Here is a 6,786-nt window from a genome sequence, read left to right as displayed (position 1 = left end):
AGACTATCTCAAGGAGGGTCTTCTAGTTTTAACCAAAGGTGATGATTTAGATATTTTGAAGTGGTGGAGGACGAGATCTGGTAAGTTACAGTACCTTGTGCTCTCGTTAATGGCACACGATATATTATCAATTCTAATTTTAACCGTGGCTTCAGAATTTGCTTTTAGTACGGGGAGTAGGGTTGTAAGTGAGTATAGAAGCTCACTTACACTTGAATCAGTTGAAGCGCTCATTTGTACTCAGGATTGGCTGTGTCCGATGTGGGGGAAAGAGAACTCTATTGATGATGAGTTCGATGAAAAGAGAGTGACAAGATTGATGAGACAGTACCTGTAGCTACAATATGATTTTGATGCCTTCTATTTCTATTATATCATGTTATTTATAATTTTGTTAAAATAGTTACATTGAAGTTTTATGGTTATGTCTTATGGGTGGATGAATATTTCACTTTTTTCATTAGTACTATTCAATTAGATAATGTTGTTTAAATATCTTATTATATTGTTGGGTAATTGCATTCATGCATAACTTTAGCTTATTTTTTTGTTGTCTTAAGCTAACCAGATATACACTATATATGTCATTGGAAGATGATGCATTAGTGGATATTTGGGATTATGGAGTTCAAGTCTACTCTCAGAATGGAAAAATAAAGTTGAAATGTAAGTTGTGTGGAAAACAGTTTGTCAACAAAACAAATCGACTCAAATTACATTTGGCTTGTCGAGAAGGAGATGCCGCACCATGTAGCAAAGTTCCTCAAGAAGTCCGAGATTTATTTAAAGTCATTCTCAATTCTAATACGAAGACTTCCTACACCCCTCACCCTGCAACCACAACCAATACAACTAACGAAAGAATATATAGAAGTAGGTCTATTATAAATGAAGAAGGGTTAAGCAGAGGAATTGCAACTGCCTCTGGATCTGGTTCCAAGTCTTCCACAACCACAATTAGTAGAGAAGAAGAACAACAGAGAATTTTAAGAGAGCAAGAACAACAGGATTATAAAGAGGCCGTCAAAGAAAGCTTGCAAATGGCATACAGATCAAGAAGTACCAGACAACAACATCCACCTCCGAGATAATATGATGCTGAAGCAAGCACAAGTAAACCATCAAAGTTTCTTAAAAGTCTTGCAGCATTTTATAGGCGGTTGGGAATCCCATATAAATCAAATCATAAAAAGCGTCTGAAAAAACTTCTTGCATCTGTGAATGAGGACGATGGGAAGGGATCCCCACCATCCGATTCAGCAGAGGTGAATGACCGTTTTTTGGACACATCCAACTCGAAGTCGACTAAGAGTTCTCTTGCAGTTGAAACAGTAAAAAGAGAACCAAAAGATGAATCTGGCCACGAAGGTGAAAGTGGAGGAGGGGGTTACTATTATGGACATGGTTTATCTAGTTACATGCCACAAAGGCATTCATCATATAGAGGGTATTGAATGTATGAAACTTTTACCTAATCTATGACTCAGTGATTAATATGTACATGTTAATTGTTAGGTTAATTTGTACTTTTGATTTTGGACATGGTTTATTTTCTTTTTACATTTAAAGGGTTGGATTCCTCTTTCAGATTTGCATGAGTGTTGTAGCATACGTATCCTCCATATTTGGATTATAGTGCATGTAGTTTTTCATTGAATAGTATATGAAGCAATAATTGCAAACTTCTTGTCTGTTTCTGACAATTGTAAACACCTGCCCCCTTATTTGGATTATTACAAATACCTCTCCTTTGTTTGCAGAGGTTAGATGAATTTGCACCAAGTGATAAAATTTTGTTTGTCTTAAGAGTTCATTTTTCTCATGTGTACCCAACCATTCCTCTCCTATGGTTGCAAATGTTAGATGAATCTGCACTTAGTGATAAAAAATTCCTTGTCTTAGGAGTTCATTTTTCTCATGTGTGGGCCTAGCCACTATGTATAAATGGTATCCTCCACCATAGATATTGGATATACCAAATTAAAATCACACTAATCCAGTCACTGGGTGAGCCACACATAACCAATTAAAAACATTTGAAGCAGGCCACCTGACAATTTGGATCAACTTGATTTATGGGGTTTTCTATTTTCATGTTAGCCTGACCACACCAAATGTGGATTAGATGATAAGTTTAAATCCATGTTAGACTTCTTAACCTAGTCGTGTAAATGCTCATTCCATGTTAGCCTGACCACACCAAATGTGGATTAAATCCATCAATTGGATAGTTAGGATTGCATTTTAAATTAAGATGCCATCATTTACTCATTTTAACTTTGGCGACTCTACAGGTCAGTCCGGTCACATTCGGTGAGTCTATCGCACATGATTATTCATTTACTGGACAATAATCTCAACTTACACTACCATTGATCAAGATTATATAACTGATTTAAAGAATTTCAAAGAAGCATTAAACCTGATAATGCCCTAAGTAGACCATGGGACTGGTTTGTTGATTATTTTACTGATTTTTGCATGTGTGATGAGAACATGGATTCAGGCAGATAACTACCTAAGTACAGGTTGCTACAATCTCAGGTGTGCTGGTTTTGTGCAAACAAGTAATGAGATAGCTCTTGCCTCTTGGCACCATTGTAATACCCATTTTCATCTATGGTGGGAAGCAATTCTCCCTATCCATTCACATATACAACTATTAAGTTCCAACCTATGGACAACTTCCAACCTTTCATGTATATATGACATCCAACAAATCCAATAGGTTGGCCAAATCATAAGTCACCTTTTGAAAATTTTAGCAACTGCCACTTATTGAGTGGACCAAACTCGTGTTTTGCTTTTACCAATGGCTGGACATTGTTTTTTTATGGTGTAGATCACTTCATGAGTATATAGGGCTGACCTTTGCACTAGGAAATCCTCATGGTAGAGCCAACCTTCTGGTTAGACTTGAGATCTGATACATATACTACTCTGCATACACATGTGAGATTTTCGGCATTTACATAGGAAATCCTCATGGTGGAGCCAACCTTTGGGTTGGACTACAACTATCCATTTACTCATTGTTTGAAGACCTGTAATTTTTTTCTAAGATCACATGAACATATCGATTTTTGGGGTATAACGAATGAATGGTGGGGCCCAGCAGATGAACAAGATCCAAATCTTGCACATGTGTGCTGCATGTATGGAGATAGACGGCTCAATAACTAACTTGGATATAATTCTTGGAAATTTCAAATATAAACAAGAACATTGGAACATGAGGAAAGGGAAATTGAGTTTTTCCCCAGATTGACATGTTAACTAGGGACCCAGAAATGGGTCTTTCCAGTTTTAAAGAAAGATCACAGATCACTTTATGTAGTTGTATGTTCACAGCAATGTTCAAAAAGTTCACTATCTGCTTTGAAATCAGCTGAGTCAATAGTATACAAGGTAAGACAAATGCTGCAGACTTAATTCTTTATTCTTAATATTTTGGAGATTCGGCTGGTTTAAATGTTGTCATCTTATACCATGGCTTCTTCATGAACTACATTTTTTCCCCTAATAGTTGAATTCGCTTTCGTGGAACTCCTGATGCTTGTCAGATGTGGTAATTTTTTTGTTCTTTTAGAAAATGGAATATCTTTGTTACATAGCATTCTGCATAGCAAATGCTTAGGGAAGAGTCCCAATCAACTAGGCGCACTTTTTTACATGTACACGTTGTTCACGCTCCCTGTGCTTATATTTCAATTCTATTCAGTCATGTGCCAAGCAACAAATCATGATGAAGAAATTCTCACCTGTATCACAAGAATCCTTTGTTGTTGAATTTCCAGTTAGGGTCGTTTGGCAGCATGGATTTAAAAATCCATTGGATTCCAGTGGATCTTGAAACCTGTGTAATCAAGAGGATTTTGCAAATTAGCTTTAAGGTGGGAATGCAAAAGCAGATCTTTGGAGAGATTTTAGAGGAATCAAAATCACGTCCCAAAAAATTGAAATCCCCACAAGTCCCTTGGGGTCTACGACGCTGCCAAATTTTGTGAATTCTTGGGTCCAACTTTATTTAGCACAAGTTGGCAAATGTTGAGATTATATTTTGACTAGATTTTGCTCTTTCATGGAAGGTACTTTTCTTAGATTAATTTCACATTTCCTCTTTTTGCTTGTGAAATTGGCCCGAGTCACCCTCGTTTCCCATGTCAGTGCAATCTCAATAGGAAATGCAATTATTTGAATTGGCCATGCAATTCCATTAGAAAATGCAATTATATAAGCATATTCATGGTCTACTGTGGTCATTTGAAAGGGTTATTTTGGTCAATTAAAAATAGAACATGCAGCTAAGAGAAAGCATTCGAGGTGTATTGGGGACTAAAATCAAAGCTGACATGACTCATGAGTGCCTTCACTTACTGGGTTATTGAAGACCCCCCCAAAGAATGACTGGAACAATCAAAGGACTTTCCCTATTACAAGGGAATTTTCCTATAAAGATGGCACACATTTCAAAGCAATTTGTGGAAAGTAAATCTGAACCGATCCGAACCGTGCCAAATCTGATCCGACTCAGTTTTCCTGATCGAGTTGGACTCAGTTCGGGTCAGGCAATGCAAATTTTAAATTGGTTTGAGTCAAGTGCCACGAACTCGGTACCGGATCGAATCGAGTTCGGGTCAGGTCAGTGAGATTCTAGATCGGATCAGCTTGGGCCTAATCCAATTCAACTTGGACCGATGCCAACCTCTATTTATAGCTTTGATCTACTGTACACAACCCCAAGCGTAGGGTCGCGATGTAGTAATAATCTTGGTAAGACCGATATCAAATTCATAAGGACTGAAACTTGTATATTTTTAAAATTAACTAAAAGTAGAACTAGAAAAATATGTGAAACTAATTCTGAAGTGTTTGAGAGAGTAATTGTGAATAGAGTAATTAAAGCTAAGAATTTAAAGGTGGGAATTAGGGTGTCAAGGATCCACTTGTAGTGATAAGGGAGCCCTCTTGCTTGATTCAAGTAACACAATTAGAATTGGAGTTCTATCGTATCTAATTGGAAAATATATCAATAAAACCAAATCTAAACTTCCATTGACCTAATTCTCAAAGAAGGAGAACTATGATAATTGGTAGGGATTCCATCACTAAACCATGCCTAGGAGACAATGACAAACAATAGGATTTACCAATCCCATAATCTCAAAGCAGGAGAATTATAAAGATTAGAAAGGATTCCATCACCCTACCATGCGTAAGGGATAATGATGAACAACAGGACTTACTAATTTCACAATTTCAAATCAGGAAAAGAAAATACTTAAAATTATTGCAGATCTACTGTAATTTGAGTCACAATATACCATTAAAAACTGAAAGTATTCCTTAAAGATTAAATTAGAATCCATAGAGTTCAACATAAACATGAATCAAAGCAATAGAAACATCCCATCATGCTACAAGCTTCACCTCTTAGCCCTAGCTAAGAGGTTTAGCCAACCATAGACATGATTAGACTTAAGTCTCTTAAGAAAAACATGAAAACAACTAAGGAAGAAAAAAAAAAACTCTTGGCGATGGCTTTTCCACCATTTTGCTACACTCCTTAAACCCTAAAAGATGCCTAGGAACATCCTACGGAGTCCTATTTATAATTATGAAACTCTAACTTTCGCACCTCATTGGACACCTTAAATTTCGCAGTTTGCTAAAATAGACTTTACTTTGCGCAGTTTTCCAAAATATACTTTACTTTGCACAATTTCATAAAATGACCCAGAGTTTCAGAATATGTTTTTTCAAGATGATTTCAGGATTCATTTTCTTCGGTTCAAATCTTTGATTCTCTTCATTCCTCACTTGATTTTTTTAGATCTTTGACATATTAATTCTTCGATCTTAGTCTCCTAAGATCTATCCCTTGCCTTGGTGATTCTTAAGCATCAAATTTATGCTTTTAAAACCCTTTTTCAATCCAAGCTCTTAAATTCACCTTGCAACACAAAAATGAGTAAAATATAACATTAAACATTATCATGTTCATAAAACCAAGATATAAATGGAGGATAATATGCAATATTTGACCTTCAACATCTACCCATATAGATTTTTCTCATGTTCTGACGGTTGTCATAACCATTCGACACTACTTGACTTCCTCTGTTTCTCCTTTGTCATCTGTCATGTAACCGTTTCTTCACGGTTGCTTCTTCATTGGTCGCTTAAACATTGATGTGGCACTGTATGATACGCTCTAGATATTGTTTGCTAATTAAGAAAAATTTTCAAATCTTAAAATATACTGTATAGATTTTGTATAAATCACATGTAATCTATTCTAATCGGCTACTATGGGAATGAAGATGACGGGAAACACATGCGAACCGTGATCAAGGATGCCCACAGATCGCGTTCAACGCCGAGTACAGACCATGATAGCAGTCCTTTCGTAGCAACCTAAAATTTACACCTTAAAACACACGGATGATGGCGCTCGGTTACAGTTAATGCCAGATTTTCTAATCTTGGTGGCGGTTTATTTTCATTGTAAAAGAAAGACTATCTATCTACTAGTTTTTATTTATTTATCGGAGATGTGATTTTTTGAATAAGATATTGCTAAGCAGAATTGTCGTAGCGTGCGAATGCACGCTGGACCCACTGAAGAGCATGGAAGAAGATGAAGATTTGGGTTTTCCTTATCAAAGTCTGAGAGTGGCTTTTGCTTCATACAAGCTGTGTGGGGCCATGCTAAACTGGTAGTGAAGGCTGTCTAGGTCCCACTAGTGATGCATGCATCATATCCATGCAATTCGGATTATTTTA

Source organism: Magnolia sinica, chromosome 4 (genome assembly GCF_029962835.1).
Source record: "Magnolia sinica isolate HGM2019 chromosome 4, MsV1, whole genome shotgun sequence".
Classification (NCBI taxonomy): domain Eukaryota; kingdom Viridiplantae; phylum Streptophyta; class Magnoliopsida; order Magnoliales; family Magnoliaceae; genus Magnolia; species Magnolia sinica.
Note: the sequence above shows the minus strand (reverse complement) of the source record.